This window comes from Hemiscyllium ocellatum, assembly GCF_020745735.1.
Source record: "Hemiscyllium ocellatum isolate sHemOce1 chromosome 27 unlocalized genomic scaffold, sHemOce1.pat.X.cur. SUPER_27_unloc_23, whole genome shotgun sequence".
Taxonomy (NCBI): Eukaryota; Metazoa; Chordata; class Chondrichthyes; order Orectolobiformes; family Hemiscylliidae; genus Hemiscyllium; species Hemiscyllium ocellatum.
The window spans coordinates 81,434-102,791 of record NW_026867491.1 but is presented as its reverse complement, the minus strand read 5'-3'; the positions used below and the strand labels follow the sequence as shown (position 1 = coordinate 102,791).

Sequence of the window (21,358 nt, the reverse complement as noted above, 5' to 3'; positions counted from 1 at the left end):
TATATCTTTCCCCTCTCACCCCAAACCTATGCCCTCTTGTTCTGGACTCCCCAACCCCAGGGAAAAGATTTTGTCTATTTATCCTATCCATGCCCCTCATTTTGTAAATCTCTAGAAGGTCACCCCTCAGCCTCCGACGCTCCAGGGAAAACAGCACCAGCCTGTTCAGCCTTTCCCTGTAGCTCAGATCCTCCAACCCTGGCAACATCCTTGTCAATCTTTTCTGAACCCGTTCAAGTTTCACAACATCTTTCCAATAGGAAGGAGACCAGAACTGCATGCAATATTCCAGCAGTGGCCTAACCAATATTCTGTACAGTCGCAACATGACCTTCCAACTCCTATACTCTGACCAATAAAGGAAAGCATACCAAACGCCGCCTTCACTATTCTGTCTACCTGCGACTCCACTTTCAAGGAGCTATGAACCTGCACTCTAAGGTCTATTTGTTCAGCAACACTCTCTAGGACCTTACCATGAAGTGTATAAGTCCTGCTATTGATTTGCTTTCCCAAAATGCAGCACCTCGCATTTATCTGAAATAAACTCCATCTGCCACTTCTCAGCCATTGGTCCATCTGGTCCAGATCCTGTTGTAATCTGAGGTAACCCTCTTTGCTGTCCACTACACCTCCAATTTTGGTGTCATCTGCAAACTTACTAACTGTACCTCTTATGCTTGTATCCAAATCATTTATGTAAATGACAAAAAGTAGGGGACTCAGCACTGATCCTTGTGGCACTCCACTGGTCACAGACTTCCAGACTGAAAAACAACCCTCCACCACCATCCTCTTCTACCTTTGAACTAGTTCTGTAACCAAATGGCTAGTTCTCCCTGTATTCCATGAGATCTAACCTTGCTAATCAGTCTCCCATGGGAACCTTGTCGAACGCCTTACCGAAGTCCATATAGATCAGATCTTCTGCTCTGCCATCATCAATCTTCTTTGTTACTTCTTCAAAAAGCTCAATCAAGTTCGTGAGACATGATTTTCCCACGCACAAAGCCATGTTGACTATCCCGAATCAGTCCTTGCTTTTCCAAATACATGCACATCCTGTCCCTCAGGATTCCCTCCAACAACTTGCCCACCACCAAGGTCAGGCTCACCGGTCAATAGTTCCCTGGCTTGTCTTTACCCCCCCTTCTTAAACAGTGGCACCACGTTTGCCAACCTCCAGTCTTCCAGCACCTCACCTGTGACTACCGATGATACAAATATCTCAGCAAGAGGCCCAGCAATCACTTCTCTAGCTTCCCACAGAGTTCTCGGGTACACTGATCAGTCCGGGGGATTTATCCACTTTTAAACATTTCAAGACATCCAGTACTTCCTCCTCTGTAATCTGGACATTTTGCAAGATGTCACCATCTATTTCCCTACAGTCTATAACTTCCATGTCCTTTTCCACAGTAAATACTTCCACAAAATATTCATTTAGTATCTCCCCCAACTTTCTGTGGCTCCACACAAAGGCCACCTTGCTGATCTTTGAGGGGAAAGTGAGGACTGTAGATGCTGGAGATAAGAGCTGAAAAATGTGTTGCTGGAAACGCGCAGCAGGTCAAGCAGCATCCAAGGAGCAGGAGAATCGACGTTTCGGGCATAAGCCCTTCTCCAGGAATCGGGCTTATGCCCGAAACGTCGATTCTCCTGCTGCTTGACCTGCTGATCTTTGAGGGGCCCGATTCTCTCCCTAGTTACCCTTTTGTCTTCAACATATTTGTAAAAGCCATTTGGATTCTCCTTAATTCTATTTGCCAAAGCTATTTCATGTCCCCTTTTTGCCCTCCTGATTTCCCTCTTAAGTATCCTCCTACTTTCTTTCAACTCTTCTAATGATTCACTCGATCTATCCTGTCTATACCTGACATATGCTTCCTTCTTTTTCTTAACCAGACCCTCAATTTCTTTACTTTACTTATCTAGCATTCCCTATACCTACCAGCCTTCCCTTTCGCCCTGACAGGAATATTTATATAAATGATGAAATGTGGTGGACCTAGCACCCATCCTTGTGGTATACTGCTGGTCACAGGCCTCCAGTCTGAAAAGCAACTCTCCACCACCACCCTCTGTCTTCCTACCTGTGAGCTGGTACTGTATCCAAATTACTAGTTCTCGCTGTATTCGATGATATCTAACCTTGCGAACTTGTCCCCCTTGGGGAATCTTGTCAAACGCCTTACTGAAGTCTATATAGTACCCTGGCATGTATGCCGTCAGGCCCAGGGGACTTGTCTGCCCTCAATCCTAATGGTTTGCTGTGTAACTTTTCTTTCTCAATGTTATTGTTTAAGTTCTATCCTTTCTATAATCTCTGACTTGCCCATTCCAATAGGAATGGTACTGTTGTCCTCCAGCTTGAAAACTGAGGAAAAGGATTGACTTAGCATCTCTGCCATTTCAGTGTTCCTCCTATAACTCACCGGTTTCATCTTCCAAGGGGCTTGAGTAACTCTGTTCCCTTCAGCATGCCAACACAAGCTTTTGCTATTCTTTTTGATATTTTGCGCTAGGTTTCTTTCGTAATTTACCTTTATTCGTTTTTTTTAGTATCCCTTCGTTTATGTTTGCAAGTTTTCCAATGTTTCATCTTTCGAGGTCTGGAATAACATTTCGGAAAAGACATTTTTTTAATAAAGAAAACCCCACCTTTCAGGTGGCTGGCGAGGGGAGCAGGGAACACATTCGCCCCGCCCCATTGCCTCCGATTGGTTGGATGCCTCGTCTAACCGCGCCCACTCCACGCGGAGTGACGTCACGGTCTGGTCACCCAGCCCCTTGTGTTGGCGCATGTGCAGTGTAGGTCATGTAGTGGGACAAAGACAGTGTTACTGAGTGTGGGAGAGGAATGACGCCGGCGGCTTAAGGAACAAGAACAGAAACCGCTGGAAAAGTTGAGCAGCCCTGGCTGCATGTGTCAAGGGAATCCGAGGAAACGTTACGTGTCCAGTGATGCTCTTTCAGAACAGAAACAGGTTTCGGAGACGTCGCCAGGCCTGAGCGCCCGGGGAGAGGGGACAGTGAGTACCTACTTCGACACTGTCCTATCCCCCCAGTCCAGGAACTCCCCACATACGTTCAGGACACCACCCACACCCTCCACCTCCTCCAAGACTTCCGTTTCCCAAACCCCAACGTCTCATTTTCACCATGGATATCCAATCCCTCTACACCTCCATCCGCCATGGCCAGGGCCTCCAAGCCCTCTGTTTCTTCCTCTCCCGAGGTCCCCAACAGTATCCTTCCACCGACACACTCATTCGTCTGGCCAAACTGGTCCTCACCCTTAACAATTTCTCCTTCGAATCCTCCCACCTCCTCCAGACCAAAGGGACAGCCATGGGCACCCGTATAGCCCCCAGTTATGCCTGTCTCTTTGTTGGCTACGTAAAACAGTCCACCTTCTACCACTCCCCACCTCTTCCTCTGTTACATTCATGACTGCATTGGCACCACCTCGTGCTCCCGCGAGGAAGTTGAGCAATTCATCAACTTCACCAACACATTCCACCCTGACCTTAAATTTCCCTGGACCATCTGACACCTCCCTCCCCTTCCTGGACCTCTCCATCTCCATTAATAATGACCGACTTGACACTGGTATTTTATAAACCCACAGACTTCCACAGCTACCTGGATTACATCTCTTCCCACCCTACCTCCTGCAAAAATGCCATCCCGTATTCCCAATTCCTTTGCCTCTGCCGTATCTGTTCCCAGGAGGGCCAGTTCCACCACAGAACACACCAGATGGCCTCCTTCTACAGATACCGCAATTTCCCTTCCCACGTGGTTAAAGATGCCCTCCAAAGCATCTTTTCCACATCCCACACCGCCGCCCTCAGAGCCCACCCCTCCAACCGTAACAAGGGCAGAACGCCCCTGGTGCTCACCTTCCCTCCTACCAACCTTCGCATAAACCAAATCATCTGCTGACATTTCTGCCACCTTCAAACGCACCCCACACGAGGGATATATTTCCCTCCCCATCCCTTTCCACCTTCCGCAAAGACCGTTCCCTCTGTGACTCCCTGGTCAGGTTCATGCCCCCCTACAACCCACCCTCCCATCCTGGCACCTTCCCCTGCCACCGCAGGAATTGCAAAACCTGCGCCCACACCTCCTTCCTCACCTCCATCCAAGGCCCTAAAGGAGCTTTCCACACCCATCAAAGCTTTTCCTGCACATCCACCAATATCATTTATTGTATCCATCGCTCCCGATGCGGTCTCCTGTACATTGGGGAGACTGGACGCCTCCTAGCAGAGCGCTTTAGGGAACATCTCTGGGACACCCACACCAATCAACCACACCGCCCTGTGGCCCAACATTTGAACTCCCTCTCGCACTCTGCCGAGGACATGGAGGTCCTGGGCCTCCTTCGCCGCCGCTCCCTCCCCACCAGACGCCTGGAGGAAGAACGCCTCATCTTCCGCCTCGGAACACTTCAACCCCAGGGCATTAATGTGGACTTCAACAGCTTCCTCATTTCCCATTACCCCACCTCACCCCATTCTAAACTTCCAGCTCAGCACTGTCCCCTGACTTGTCGTACCTGCCTATCTTCTTTTCCACCCATCCACTCCACCACCCCTCCCCCCATACCTATCACCTTCTTCCCACCCCCACTCACCTATTGTACTCTATGCTACTTTCTCCACACCCCCACCCTACTCTCATTTATCTCTTCACCCTTCAGGATCTCTGCCTGTATTTCTGATGAAGGGCTTTTGCCCGAAATGTCAATTTTCCTGCTCCTTGGATGCTGCCTGAACTGCTGTGCTTTTCCAGCACTATTCTAATCTAGGCTCTGGTTTCCAGGGTCTGCAGTCATTGTTTTTACCGGGAGGAGACAGTGAGACAGGGGAGGATTGGAAACCGCAGGAGGAGGGAGACTGGGGAGTTTATAAACTCCGAGGGGAGGCCTGAGGCCGCGAATAAAAGCTCCACAGGCCCAGTGTTTACTTTGTTTGGGGAAGGACCTCTGGGGGCAACCGGTCTCTATATTCGTGAGGGTAAGACGCATGTTGTCTTGGGGCAGGGAGCGCGGGCATTCTTCTTGGTGAGGGCACCATCAGCTATCATTTCTGGGAGAGAATTCCAACTTTGTGGCAGCCTTTGTGTCAACTAGAATTTTCTCATTCTGGATGTAAGTTGGCTCGCTGAGCTGGAAGGTCATTTTCAAATGTTTCATCACCATACTAGATAACATCGTTAGTGAGTCTAGTGGAGCGCTGGTACTATGTCCTGCTTTCTATTTATGTCTTTTGGTTTTTTAGGGTGGGTGATATCATTTACATTCTTTTTCTCAGAGCATGGTAGATGAGGTCCAAAGCAAAAACTTTCCAGTTGGAATGTCATGCTTCTAGGAATTCTTGTGTGTGTTTCTGGTTGGTTTATAGGACGGTGGCTTGTCATTGGATGGATGTATGGTCCCAGTCAACATGGTGTCCTCCGTTGTCTGTCTGTAAAGATATTAGTGATAGTGCATCATGTGTTTTTGTGGATAGTTAATGTTCATATATCCTTGTGGCTAGTTTTATACCTGTTTGTTAGATGTAGTGTTTAGTACAGTCTTGGAATCCCTATGTGTGGAAATATGCCCTTCGGCCCAACAACCCCATACTGACCCTGTAGAGAGTATGCCAGCCAAGCCCATTCCTCTACAATTACCCCGACTTAAGCACCATTGTGGGCAATTTTAGCATGGTCAATTCACTTAGCCTGAATTTCTTTGGATTGTGGGAGGAAACCGGAGCACCCAGAGGAAACCAACACAGACACGGGGAGATTGTGCATACGCCACACAGACAGTAGCCCCAGAATGAGATTGAACCTGGGTCTCTGGCGCTGTGAGGCAGCAGTGCTAACCACTGAGCCACCGTGCCGCTCCCTTCTATTTCAACTGTCTTTCAACTTTAAACACATTCATCACAGTCTTCCCAGAGGACTGTTCTCTCTCATTAGAGATGGCTGGTGGTGGTTTATCTTGAGGGTCACCACACCTCAGCTGAGGGGAAAGGCCGAGAAGGAGATCCTCACATTTCTCCAACTTGGGTGATACATAATGTGAAGTACCTTGGTATACTTTTGTTGAAATGTTATCATCCGTATTAGCTGTTGCTGTTGCTGTCATTTATTGGCAAGACTCATGTCAAGTGAAACAATTTTAGCAAGAAATTGTCAACTGGCAGAGCTCCCCCACCCCAATGCCAAAGAAGTGATTGCCTTTGTCGATGAAAGAAAATTGGCAAAGAAAAAGAAATTTAAGTGTCATGTACCTTTAGAAAGAGTGGAAGGGTTGATGTTGCAAAATAAATGAAAACAACATTTATGAAGTGGAGCAACAAACTAAATTAACAACGTTGGTTTCTTTTCACATAACTGCACTACTGCAAATGTCTGTTTTATGGGAAAATGTTATGTACTCAAATATGTTCTTATTTTGTAAAGAGTCAGGTCAATAGGTTTAATTTTGTCAATAGTGATCAGTAAGATCTTGATTTATACAGCATCTATGTGAAATGCACTGGTAGTTAATATTTGATCGAGTAAGTCTCCACTGACCACCACAAGAACAAAGTTATCCCTGTCTGAACTGTCAGAAAAGATGTGCTTTCTTCACAAATTTTGCCTTCTTGATGTGTTTGTATGTCTTGCAATATTTGATTTTAAAATATGTAATTTACAATGAAAATGAATTGTTTGTGCTTTTTAATGTTGATTTTAAGGTATGCTGATAAGAAACTATGTATGCATTTAGGCCGTCTAAAAATAGAATGCTTTTCATACTCAAAGTTGCTGTGCAAACAAAACACAATTTGGGAGGTGATGGTTGTTCCCTATCTCAAAGCCAATATAAATAATACCTGTGGTGTCAACACATGCAACCACTGCCTTTCACTCTTTTTTATGGAAATCATTGGGAATTTAACAGATACACTACTGCAGCAGAATCTGTGCACATTACATCGGGCTTCCCATCAGGATGCCATAACAAAACTCAACCTAATTTGGGGAGTTGGGGAAAGTGAAAAATAACTGAATCTCTAGTATATACCCTGTGGTTAAAGAGCACTACAACAGTATTGTACGGACATGTCAGCTGACTTGCTGAGACCTAACTTTACTCTACGACACCTTGATTGGCTTGAGTTGTCGCTTGAGTTGTTGCATGTAAAACGAAACATTATGGAGTAAAGACATTTTTGAGACTGAAAATGTTTTATTTGGCCTTCAGCAGTCACACCTACACTTTTACCATATACTTTGCTTATTTTGATTTAACTTGATGGTATGTAACCTCAGTTGCTAAACAACCCTCAGTGGAACCTCAAGTGTTATTTGTGATCCAATTCAAAAGCCAACTTCCTCCAAATACAAAATGTTGCTGACTACAAAGAAAAATCATACAAAAGCTTTTATCAACTCCCCAGATTGATTTACCGCAAGAAATAGCAGTATTGGCCATTCTGCTCCATTATTCAGTGAGATCATGTCTGATCTGATAACCCTCAATTCCATTTTCCTGCCTTTCCCCCCAAATCCTTGATTCCTTCCTGATCTTCCTTTGACACCTTCAATTTTTCAGAAGTTTAACTTATCTAGAACTTCCAAGACTGAGACACTTGGACACACAGTACCAACATCAGTCCTTGTTAATTGTTCTTGCTTCTGCGCCACAGAAAATTGTTTTCTGGATCCTTGTTTGAGTCTACAAACTGCTCAATAAGCTCAAACAACCCTGTTCTGTTCTAATGAGCCAATATCTCTGACAGCTCCATTTCAATGAAATTGAAAAAGCTTCCTATCACCCATTCGGGCCAGGATTAAAGATGATTCTCATTTTCCTAAATACTTGGAATCGATTTAATTGATTTTAAACAAACAAGTTCTGACAGATGTTCGGATTCGTTTGAGAAGTTTAGCAGAATTGTTTTTCTCAGATGGGGCAATGAAACTTCTTTAGATTGTTTCCACTATTGGAGGTCTACCTCCAGTTCTTTTGTTTTAGCACATTATAATGATCTTCTGAACTAGTTTTATTTCATTATATCCATCCCTTCAAACAAACCAATTCTTCCCATAAGTAAATTCATCCATCTCCAGCACATTCTAGGTGATATGTTTCCTTAAATTCCATTAAAATGTCCTACCTCTTTCCTTAAATCTACTCCCCCTAGTTGCTGAAGCCATCCACCAAGGGGAAAAGTTTCTTCCTATCTAGACCCTAAGTGTCTTATCTGTACACTCCAAACAGGTCCTCACCCAGCCTTCTCTGCTCTAAGGAAAATACCCTCAGCCGATCTAATCATTCTCATAGCTGAAACTCACCAACATGCACCACCCTGGGTTAGTATTCCCTTCTGCACCCTTTCTAGTGCCATCACATTCTTCTAATAATGTGACGACCAGATCCACTACTCCAGCTGTGGCCCAACTAATGCCTTGTACAGTTCCATCATGATCTCCTGGCTGTCATGTTCAATGCCTTAACTTTTAAGGGCAAGTATTTCATATGCCGCCTTAACCATATCATCCACATGTCCTGTTGCCTTCAAGAATCTATGAACACACATACCTTTCTCTGATCTTCAGTACATTCTAAGTTCTTGCGATTCATCATGTACTCCCTTGCCTGTTGATCCTCCTGAAATGTATCATCTCGATCTTTTCAGGATTGAACTCCATCTGCCAATGTTCTGCTCATCTGACCAACTCATCTTTATTGCCCTGTAGTCTAAAACTTTCCTCCTTGCCATATATTAGTGTGGGTTCTGAATTTCTATTGGGCCTGATTTATTGAGGTTGCATTGTGTTTATTTTGTGGGCATAGTTTTAGAAAATTAGGAGGATACTTGGATCCAGTATCTGTTTATACCCAAAGAAGAAACTCAAACCAGATTTTTTTTTAATCCAATGTTTTCCCTGGTAACATTTTCACAACGTCTTCAATTTCCGCAACACCCTTTGCTTAACTTAAACTATGTTCAAATCAAGATATTACTGAATGGAGATCATAACTACTTGTACTTTTAAATCTGTCTCAAGCAATGCTGCAAATTAGGTAATCTTGCATGATTATTTTATAACTGTGCTCAAAACCTTTTTTAAAAAGTGACCGGATGAAGATTGAAGTTGACTGAACTGCTTTCTTCATTTTATAATATAACGTTGACTCTCCTGCTTCTTGGATGCTGCCTGATCTGATGCACTTTTCCAGCAACACATTTTCAGCAATTTGTAAATAACATTTGTCTTTTTTCAGGTTCATTAGCTGCTGCTTAAGTGTGTTGGTAGGTTTGTGGGCTACCATGATGTGGAGAGGTTTGAGTTGTCTGGACATCCATTTCACAGATGTCTTTGATGTAAGGTAATGTGGCTAGTGTTTCTGCGCATGTGTCTGCTTGTTTGACTTTGTTGAGAAATCAGCGGACAGGGTTTATTGAGTACCCGTTCTTCTTGAATATGCTGTATAAGTATTTATCTTCTGCTCTTCATAGTTCCTGGGTGGTGCAATGTGTAGTGGCTCGTTGAAATAGTGTCCTGATGCAGATTTGTTTGGGATGATTTGCTTCTGCATTAGGTACTAGGGGCTGTGTATGTTGTTTTCCTGTAGACGTTAGTCTGAAGTTCCCTATTGACTATTCGCTCTCCTGACATCTAGGAATGGCACTTTGTTGTTCTCTTTTGTGAATTTTATGCCAGTAAGGATATTGTTGATGGTGTTGTAGGTTTCCTCTAATCTGTTTCATTATGTGATGACAAAGGTGTCATCACTGTGGCGGACCCAAAATTTGGGTTGGAGTGTTGGGAGGACTGTTTGTTCAAGTCTCTGCATTATTGCTTCTGCTAGGAACCTTGATATTGGTGGTCTCATGGGTGTTCAGTTGATTTGTTTGTTTGGCTTGTTATTGAATGTGAAGTAGGTGATAAGATATGGGTCCACAAGCTTGACAGTGTTATCTTTTTGCAGATGAAGTTGGTGCTGTTTGGTGTTTGTCTTTGGTTTTTCTCGTAGTGTAGTCAGTGTTTCTTTGGCCACGTTGATGTTCATGGATGTGAACAGGGCTGGATGTCAAAGGACAGTATTATTTCATCCTCTTCTACCTTGTGTATTTGGTGTTCAGGAATTCTTGGGTGGAGTGAATGGAGTGGCGTGAATCTTCTACTCAGTGTTTTAGTCTTCACTGGAGTTCTTTGACTAGTCTGTATACTGGTGTTCCAGGTAGTGAGACTGTGGGCCTGAGGGGGGCTCCTGGTTTGAAGAGGAGAACAACAAAGTGCCATTCCTAGATGTCACAGTAGAGCGAACAGTTAAGGGGAACTTCAAACTAGCGTCTACAGGAAACAATACACACGGACCAAATACTTAACTACAGAAGCAATCATCCCAACACCCACAAACAAAGCTGCATCAGGAGATTAATTCAACAAGCCACCATACATTGCAGCACAGAGGAACTGCGATGGACAGAAGAGAAATACGTATACGTACTCGAGAAGAATGGGTAGCAATAAACCCAGTGCGCCAATTTCTCATTGATGCTTCCAAGCTGACCCTCAAATTTGGTTTGTCCCTGCATTCTTTCCTGGTTGTCTTTTGTGGGTTTTGAAAACTTTCCCAATCCTCTGACTGAGGATAAGAGTTGGGAAGTTATGTTGTGGCTGATAGGACATTGGGTAGACCACTTGGAATATTGTGTGTAATTCTGGTCTCGCTCCTATCAGAATGATGTTGTGAAACTTGAAAGGGTTCAGAACACATTTAAAACGATGTTGTCAGGGTTTGAGCTGAATGGGCTGGGCTGTTTTTCCTTGTGCACCAGAGGCTGAGGAGTGACTGAGAGTCACTAATAAAATCATGAGAGGCATGGATAGGGTAAATAGACAAGGACATTTCCCTGGGTGAGAGAGTCCAGAACCAAAGGGCAAAAGGTTTAGAGTGGAGGAGGGCAAGATTTGAAAGGGTCCTAAGGAGTAACCTTTTCATGCAGAGAGTGGTGTGTGGAAGGAATGAGCTGCCAGAGGAAGTGGTGGATGTTGATACAGCTATGACATTTAAAAGGCATCTGGATAGGTATTTGAATAGGAAAGGTTTAAAGGGATATGGGTAAGTGCTGGCAAATGGGACTAGATGAGGCCAGGATATCTGGATGGCCCGAAGGGGCTGTTCTGTGCTGTAAATCTGACTCTGGCTTGCCACTACCATTTGCCACGTCCGTATGTTTAGTTTCTCGCGGGTTGTCTGTGTCAATGTCTTGATGTCTCATTCCACCCACCACATACCACCACCACCCACCACAGGGACGATAACCAATTCATGTCTGTCTTTTTTTATCAAGAAGCTGTATTGCAGGTTCAACCTGAATTTGCACTTCTTTTGCTTCCCAAAATCAGACTTGCTCACTCTCAGCAATATCCTGAAAGGTATTAACTTTCACGTGGTGTTATCCAAAATTCGCAGATGTCAGTCCTGACGTTTTTGCTTTTTATGTCCCTGTAAGATCCGGAATCAGCAACTTCAGGAGAATTAGTTTGAGCGGAGTGAGAATAGAGGAAGAGAGAGAGAGAGAGAGAGTGGGATGCTTTCAATTTTGTGGAACAGCAAAAGAAATAAATGTTCTGCAGAAAGTGGAGTAGCTTGTTCTGAATTTCTACCCTGGACTGACCGTGATGACTTTTGTAATCTCTTTTTCCAGAGTATCTGAAGACTGAAGTTTAAAAATCAACAGATGAAGGGCCTATGCCTGAATTGTCGATTCTCCTGCTGTTTGGATGCTGCCTGACCTGCTGTGCTGTTCCAGAACCGCACTTTTCAACTCCTCTCCAGCATCTGCAGTCCCCACTTTCACATCAATGTCTGACAGTCACTCAATCCATCAGGACCTCAACGATTTTCAACTATGATTCTGTGAGAAGGAGCAAAACATTTTGGTTCCTGTTTCAGACCATTTTCAGCATCAGCGGGACTGAATGAGAGTCTCTACTGTTACAGCACACTGTGTGTAAAGCCTGAAACAGTTATACGGCCAGGAAAGAGGAATTTACTGTGGGCAGGGGCCATACATGGGGATGTAGCTGCGGCCATGGTGAAACCAGAGGAATCCCACACTGTGGAGAAACCGTGGAAGTGTTGCGACTGCGGGAGAGGCTTCCATGCCCCATCTGTCCTGGAGATTCATCGGCGAAGTCACACCGGGGAGAGGCCATTCTCCTGCCCCGAGTGCGGGAAAGGCTTTACCTGCTCCTCCCGCCTGCTGGACCACCGCCGAGTACACACTGGGGTGAAGCCATTCTCCTGCCCTGAGTGTGGGAAGGGCTTCACCTACTCCTCCCACCTGGTGGCCCACCAGCGCGTCCACGCTGGGGAAAGGCCCTTCCCCTGCTCTGAGTGTGGGAAGGCCTTCAGCATATCCTCGGACCTGCTGAAGCACCAACGGGTCCACAGAGGGGAGAGGCCATTCAGCTGCCCTGAGTGCGGGAAGGCCTTCAGTGATTCCTCTACCCTGCTGAGGCACCAGTGGGTCCACATCGGGAAAAGGCCGTTCTCGTGCCCTGAGTGCAGGAAGGGCTTCACCCGCTCTTCCGCTCTGCTGACCCATCTGCGAGTCCACACGGGTGAGAAGCCCTTTACCTGCCCCGAGTGCAGGAGGGCCTTCAGCAGGTCTTCCCACCTGCTGAGGCACCAGCGAGTCCACACTGGGGAGAGGCCGTACTCCTGCCTCAGTGCGGAAAGTGCTTTACCCAGCCCTCCAACCTGCTGACCCACCAGCGGATCCACACCCGCGAGAGACCGTTCTCCTGCCCCGAGTGCGGGAAGGGTTTTGCTGTTTCCTCTAACCTCGTGGCCCACCGGCGGGTCCACACGGGGGAGAGGCCATTCAGTTGTCCCGAGTGCGGGAAGGCCTTCAGCAATTCCTCTGCCCTGCTTAGGCACCAGCGTGTCCACACCGGAGAGAAGCCGTTCTCCTGCCCAGAGTGCGGGAAGGGCTTTACCCGCTCCTCCACACTACTGACCCACCAGCGGGTCCACACAGGGGAGAGGCCATTCAGCTGCCCCGAGTGCAGGAAGGCCTTCAGCGATTCCTCTGCTCTGCTGAAGCACCAGCGAGTCCACACCGGGGAGAGGCCCTTCAGCTGCCCTGAGTGCGGGAAGAGGTTTACGTTTTCCCGCAATTTGCGGAAGCACCAACAGGGGCACCAGCGCTCACAACAGTCAGATTCCACAGCTAACACTGCTGTGAGTTCCCCCCAGGACTGATTCTCCTGACAGTGGGTGCAGTGGGAGAGTTGGTGCACTGTATTTGTTTTCCGTTGGACTGCAACCCCACGGTGGCTCAGGGGTGGCATGGTGACTCAGTGATTAGCACTGCTGCCTCATGGCACCAGGAACCAAGGATCAATTCCACCCTTGGGGCAACTGTCTGTGTGGAGTTTGTGGAGGGTAGGAGAATGGATGAGATAAGAAACCGCTGCCTTTCTTGAGACAAGTCTCCCGGAGAGAACTTGCTGACTGATTGTCTGATCTACTGATCCTCACAGTGCCCCATTGCCCTCAGTTAACTGGAGGAGGTCCACACAGATGTACCGAAGCCCCTCTTTGGACTGTGGAAGGAAACCTGTGCAGACAGGGAAAACATGCAAACTCCACACAGACAGTTACCTGAGGCTGGAATTGAACTTGGGTCCCTTATGCTGTGAGGTAGCAATGCATAGCAGTGTGCTATCCCAATATGTTATAAAATTTGAATAAACCTACTAAGTTGGAAATGTGTCCATAACAAGAACTTAGTGTAAATGTTTGGAAGCAAAAGTCCATCGGAATTGTCTTTGGGACGGATCCAAAACTAACTTCATTAATGATTGAAAATACTTTGATCTCTGGAACTGTCTGCCAGAGAGTGTGTTGGAGTCAGATTCAATTACGGTATTCAAAGTGGAGGTGGATCATTAAACTGAAAAGGAAAGCAATTGCAGTGTTCAGTGAAGAATAGTACAAGGTACTGTAGTGGATTTCAGAATATGAGTTTCCTGATTGGGGCTGTTCACTCACTCCTGTTACCATTTCAGGTTGCTGATTTTTCGTCAGCATCCTGCACATGTTGGGATTTTTTCTCCTTTCTAGTATCTACTTGAGTGACTCAGTGACAAATCTAGTTTATGAATTGTTCCTATGATATTCACAGTGCTATATAAATTGTTGTGGGTCACAATGTGTCCAAGTGAGGAAAAACAAACTGTTCATCTTAAATATTTATTTTTAAACAATGGAAATAAAATTAATGTTTGGAAAACACACAACTTGCTGTGTAGTAAGATCATCAAAATTACGAATGGGAGTAAGTAATTGACCATTGAGCTGCTCTGTCTTTCATTTATCTAAATTCTCTTTCCTGCACTTGTTTTTTTCATGACTTCATCTGCTGAAGTGACTACACTCCAAAAGCTTGTGATTTCAACATAGAACTAGGAGCAAGAGTCGGCCTTCCGGCCCTTCGAGTAAAAAATGAGGTCTGCAGATGCTGGAGATCACAGTTGAAAATGTGTTGCTGGTTAAAGCTCAGCAGGTCAGGCAGCATCCAAGGAATAGGAAATTCGACGTTTCGGGCATGAAGGGCTTATGCCCGAAACGTCGAATTTCCTATTCCTTGGATGCTGCCTGACCTGCTGTGCTTTAACCAGCAACTCACTTCCGGCCCTTCGAGTCTGCTTCACCACTCAATAAAATCATGACTAATCTTTTCGTGGACTATACTCCACTTACCTGCGTTTTCACCATATCCCTTAATTCTTTCATTTTTTTCAAAAACGTATCTACTGCTTCTAGTGATTGCTGAAGTAATGTCAAATCCTTCCCTGGGTAAGGAATTCCATAGATGAACAACCCTCTGGGTGACGAAGTTTCTTCTCAGTTCAGTTTTAAACCTGCTACCTCTAATCTTGAGGCCACGCGGTCATATCATAGTCTCACCTACCAGTGCAGCATCCTATTTCTATTTCTTTCATGATATATTTCTGTAAGATCTTCCAAACAACCTGCTGGACTATAACATGATGTCATGTGACGTATGACTAAAAAATTTCTTATTACGTATCCTCAGAGCAGTGAGATTTCAGGGCTCGAAGATTGGGACACTACCACTGCGCCATAAAATAAAACCCTCTGCAGCAAATAGGTCCTCTTCTATTGAATGAATGGGGAGAGGTTTCTTCTCAACATGGGATACAAATATTATACCTTCAGAGCCCATTACACTAAATTGAGTCCTCTTCGGTTGAATGAATGGATGTGGAGATGCCACAGTTGAAATCGTTAAAAATCACATCCTCCCCCTGAATATGTGACACTACCGCTATAGCCCCAGAGCCCGTTGCAGTAAATTGGGTCAGCTGCTGTTGAATGAATGAACGGGAATGAAAAGGGCGGATACACGGACCCGATTGTGACATTCCCCACCAATCCCAAAGCTTGTGGTCCGTACCGACCAATCGGAGAGAGAGATTGCAGAGGGTGGGACAACACGACACGCAAACGCGGCCGCTATTGGTCAGGTGGAGTAAGATGCGATCTGATCGGAGGAGGCGTGGATGACGCGCGTCACAGAAGGTGGAGACGGAATGAAGAAGATAAACAAAGATGGCGGCGCGAGGCTGCGGTTTCTGACGGAGGGAGGGGGGCAGACAGGCATCGTTTACCTCAGAAAATACCTTTAAAACACATTTCACATTAAAGTCGGAACTTTTCAAACAAGAGGTAACGGTTACCGGGTGAACGGGAAAGCAAATTAAAACTGTCGGCGGTGGAGGAGAGAGAGCCGGCGCCCGCGGCTTCTTCGGCGGCGGCCGGAGCCCAGGAGCTCAACAACCCCCCGGAGCTGGAGGAAGGTCCGAGCTCCAAGAAGCGGGGGGTCCGGCTGGAGGCTGGATTTACTCAAGGCGTGTATCTATTAACTTATTTAAATGGTACCTACTGTATGGGGGTATGGTTTACATTAAAACCGGAGGATCATGTCAGAGTGTTTGTTTATATTGAGCAGTTGTAGTTGGTAAAATACACTCCCTGGAGGAACACCTTCTATGATGCTGCATTTCTTACCTTCTGCCCTTCCCCCATTTGTTATCTCTCATCTCAATTTTACATTTTCGGTCAAATCTAATATCACATTAATCAGCCTTGGATTTCACTGTATTATTAATTAATCTGTTGGATTATTGTAAAACAAAATTAATGGTGTAATTTCGTTTATGATGTCTGAGTTTGACATTGAAGGTGCAGGTGTGAATACCAGTAAGTTGTAAAAATAAATCAAGAGCTTGTCCTTTTTTAACAAAAAAAGGAGTTTAATGATATTATTGGCACTGTCTCCTTGAGCATGAAGATTCAAGTCTGAGCAACAAACCATTTCATGCTGTCACCCAGTTTAATTCAAGTCGAAGAAAATAATTCTGGCAGGCTAAGATTTATACAACCCAAAATATGATTGATTATCTTGTGTATTCTTACCTTTAAGCCGTAACAGAAGGCATTGCGTGGCAGTTTGAGACTGAAACATGGCTGGAAAGAATGTAGATTGATGAGGAAAATCAAATGGCAGAGTTTGAGACCAAAATCTGTCAGTCTGGCTTGATTGCATGAGTGGTGGTTCTTCAAAAGCACCTTCCAAGTCATGACCTCAACCACCAAGAACAGAGAAGTGTGAACACAGGATTCCGACTGCAAGATATATCGCATTGCTTCTTTGTTATTGACCAAAATGCTGGAACTCACTCCTGAACATTGTTGCAGACCACACCATGTTTGTGAAGCAATTTAAGAGGCAGCTCAGGACCACCTTTTCAAGGTCAGTTTGGAAAGAGTTGTTGGCACAGCCAGTGATATTCGCATCTCATGAAATAGTAAGCAAAGAACCCAGGGCGTTGGAAGCTGAATTTGGCATGGATGGAGGATTGGCTAACGACCACAGTTGTGGTAAGGGGCATGTTCAGGATGGCAACTTGTAACTTGTGGTGTACCACAGGGATCAACGCTGGGGCCAACATTATTTACAATATGTATACGAATTACTTGGATAAGTAAAGTGAATGTACTTTTGCTAAGTTTGCAGAAGAGACAGTTGATGTGAAAGCAGGTGGTGAGGATGACATTAGATATCTGGAGAGGGATATAGACAGGTTAAGCAAATGAACGAAAGCTTGGCAGATGGGAAAATGAGGTCATGCAGTTTGTCAGGAGGTGAAGAACTGAATATTAAATGGAGAAAACTTTAGAATAGAGGGATTTGGAATCACATCCACGAATCTCTTCATCCAATTTCAGTAAGTAATAGGGAGGCAAATGGGAGGTTGGCCTTTTCAATAGAGTATAAATATAGGAAGGTTATAGTGAACCTATGGTAAGGTACTAGTCAGGCCGCAATTGAATACTGAGAACAGTTCAGGGCCCTTTACCTGAGGAAAGATATATTGGCATTGGAGGCAGTCCAGAGAAGGTTGACCATGATGATTTCAGAGATGGAAAGAATGTCTTACGAGAACTGAATAGGTTGGGCCTGTGCTTATTAGAAGTTATAATTAGAGGTTACCTTATTGTCACGTACAAGAGCCTGAGGAGACTTGACAGGCTAAACATGGAAAAATGGGTGAGTCTACGACTAGAGGAAGTTACCTCCAAATAAGAGATTGCATGTTTAGGACAGATAGGAATTTCTCCTGAGGGCAGTAAATCTGTGGAACTTGATACTACAGAGGGCTGTTGAGCCTGGGTTGTTATGTGCATTCTAGGCTAAGATAGATTTTTTTTTAAATCAGTAAGCGAATTGAGGATTATGGGACAATGGCAGGAAGACATGGAATAAATGTTTACCAGAATAATTGTGATCTGAATAAATGGCAGAGTCAACTCAATGGGCTGAACTGAATAGTAAATAGTAATGAGGAAAAGGATACAACTGGCAATTACAGACCAGTCAGTGTTGGGAAGCCTAGAGATTGTAGGGAGTTGGTGGCATTTGGGCATTGTTACTTGATTTATCATCTGGAGTTTCAAATTGATGCTGCTATGGCCCCGATGCAATTTGAAATCAATTTATGTTTCTGGAATATAAAGCTTATCGCTGCTTTGGTGATCTTATGACGCTTGATAAGTACCTATTTTGTTCACTAATGACCTTTTTTTTAAGGAAGGAGATCTTCAGTCCTTTCCTAGTTTGGTGAATGTGTCACTCTTGATCCAAAGTCATGTAGTTGACTCTTAACTGCCCTCTGAATTGGCACTTGGTTTTTGTTGGGAGACAAAGTGTCACGTTCCATGAATGAATAAAGAAAAATATTTAGGACAAGATTGTCATTGTCACTGAGGAGAAAGTGAGGACTGCAGATGCTGGAGATCAGAGCTGAAAATGTGTTGCTGGAAAAGCACAGCAGGTCAGGCAGCATCAAAGGAGCAGGAAAATGGATGTTTCAGGCATTCCTGAAGAAGGGCTCATGCCCGAAACGTCGATTCTCCTGCTCCTTGGATGCTGCCTGACCTGCTGTGCTTTCCAGCAACATATTTTCAGCAGTTGTCAATGTCACTGTCAGTGAAGGGAAGATTGTGATCTAGTGATACTGGTTAAGTAGCCCAGAGATCTCTGTCTTCTGAGAACAAAAATTAAAATCCCATCATGGATACTAGTGGACTTTATTTTCAATGAATAAAAAGATCTGGAAGTGAGAGTTTGTCTCAGTACTGGCAACCAGGAAACGTTATTGATGAAAACAATGAATTGCAGATGTTGGAGATCAGCAACAACTGGTACAATTGCTGGGGAAACGCAGCAGGTCTGGCAGCATCTGTGGAAAGAAAACAGTTGATGTTTTGAATTCAGCCAAGCTTTGAAGGGCCACCGGACTCAAAACAGTAACACTGTCGTCTCCTCATAGATGCTGCCAGAACTGTTGCTTTTCTCCAATCATTATTGATTATTGTGAAAGTGTTCTTTTAGGGAGGGAAATCTACAATTCACAGCCCTACACACGTGTGTGCACACTCACATCATGTGACTCCAGACCTACGACAATGTGGTTGACTCTCGACGGCCTTCTAGCATGTAGCCAATTGCTCGATCCAAAGGTCATGAGAGCAAATGTTGGACATGCGAGCAACAATCACATCCCACAAAATATTTTCTTGTATATTAAAAAGCATAGGTTAATGAAGGACAGCCAAAACAAACTGCTATGGGAAAGTCATGCACAACTAACTTGATTTGCTTGTAGTTATAAATATTGTTTTAAAATCCTCTTCAGAGAGGACATAGGTTCCATCATTGTTGCAATACTGCATGCAATTCTGTGCTTTCTGCTACAGGAAGGGTGTTATGAAACTTGAAAGGGTTCAGAAAACATTTACAAGGATGCTGCCAGGGCTGGAGGGTTTGAGCTACAGGAAGAGGCTGAACAGACAGGAGCTATTTTCCTTGGAGCTTTGGAGGCTGAGGAGTGACTTTAAAGACGTTTATAAAATCATGAGGGTCATGGGTAGGGTAAATAGGCAAGGTCTTTTCCCTTAGGTGGGGGAATCCAAAATTAGAGGGCATAGGTTTAAGGTTAATGGCAAATGGAGTTTAATATAGATAGGTGTGAGGTCTTACATTTTGTATAGTCAAATCAAGGTAGGAATTTCATGGTGAATGGTAGGACCTTAAGGAGTGTAGTGGAACAGAAGGATCTTGGAGTAGAGGTTCACAGTTCTCTGAAAGTGGAGTCACAGGTAGAAATTTTTTGGCACACTGGCCTTCATCAGTCATGCATTCAGTATAAAATTAGTCGAGATAAGCACCAAATAACAACACGTACCGAAAAGCACCAAATCTGTTTCATCTGCAGTATTTCAAACCAAGAGATGTATGGGTACAGGTTCATAGCTCCTAGAAAGTGGAGTCAGGGGTAGACAGGGTGGTGAAGAAGACTTTCGGCATGTTGCTTTCATCAGTCAGAGCAATGAGTACAGGAGTTGGGATGAATTGTTGCAGCTGTCACAGATTCCACACAACAACACAAGACATGACCCTACCCTTTAATCTGTAAAGTCGCTGTGATAAATGGTGTAACCTGCTGTAGGTAGTAAATCCCTGACACTTTAAAATCAACAATCAGCAATTTATTTAAACAACTCTCGAACAAATGGACGAAACTACTAACAAACTGTATAAATCTAAAACACTTCTACAATGAAAGGGCAGTTGTCCCATATTTTTCCCCCTGGATTTGGTTCGGGTTTTAGTGAGTAGTCTGTCCAAAGCTGCTGCAGGAAGAGATTTTCCTGATTCAACAGATGTTTCTGGCTGACTCTGAAGCTTCCGGGAAAATAGTACCAGCATATTCAGCCTCTCCCTGTAGCTCAAACCTTGCAGCCCTGGCAACATCCTTCCAAACCTCTTCTGAACCCTTTCAAGTTTCACAATGTCTTAAAAAGACATCAACTTTGCTCAACTAATGTGGGAGAATTTTCTGCATGACGCGTTCTGTCTGAAAGAGCCCTCCCCTGTGCTGTGACAGAGCTACAGTGACTTTCAAAAGCCTGACAAATGCTGTCATCAGTCAAAGATTCATTGGGGGAAGCTTCTCAATCACATCTGTAAATGGAGAAAGTGTTTTTAATAATGAGACATGAATAAAGGCTGCATTAATCTTTTGTTCTGAAGATTTACTCATACATCTCAAAACAGAGCAGTCTACGGGAACAAAAGACACCGCTGCCTATTTCCTGACCAGGACTGACTTTGCACAGAAACATGGACGTTTTAAATGAATAGGGTGCCATTCGTTTTAAGATGAGGTGAACTTAAGAGGCATAGCATTGGCTTAGAAATGAGAGACCCTTGACACACACACAGCCAAAATCATCACTGCCATTATTATCAAATTAGAATTTAGGCTGGATAGGCTGGGATGTTTTTCCAGTGGAGCAGAGGAGGTTGAGAGGCAATATTTTTAAACCATGAGGGGTGGAGTTGTGTTAATGATAGCTGTCTCTTCCCTAGGGTGGGGGATTTCAAGACCAAGGACTCATTTTTATGATGAGAGGAAAAGATGGGAAAAAAAGATGAGGGGCAAAATATTTACAGAGTGTAGTTCGCCTGGGGAAACAGCTACCAGTGAAAGTAGTTGACATAGGTACATTAACAACATTGAAAAGACATTTAGACAAATACATGTGTAGGAAAGCTTTAGAAAGATATGGGCTAAGTGCAGGGAAATGGGGTTAGTGTTAACAAACATTTTGGTCAGCATGGACCAGTTTTGGCTGAAGGGCCTGTCTCTGTGTAATAATATTCTATGACTTGTGTCCCTTTGTCACTCT

The 21,358-nt window shown here is 44.6% G+C and overlaps 1 protein-coding gene and 1 pseudogene across 1 annotated transcript in view; both read left to right on the top strand.

Moving 5' to 3' along the window:
* The window catches only part of LOC132807768 (zinc finger protein 239-like), a 184,087-nt gene that overhangs the window by 138,282 nt on the left and 24,447 nt on the right, over positions 1-21,358 (top strand). The gene's annotated exons all lie outside the window — the stretch shown is intronic.
* On the top strand, positions 2,796-13,785 carry LOC132807765 (zinc finger protein 239-like; annotated as a pseudogene).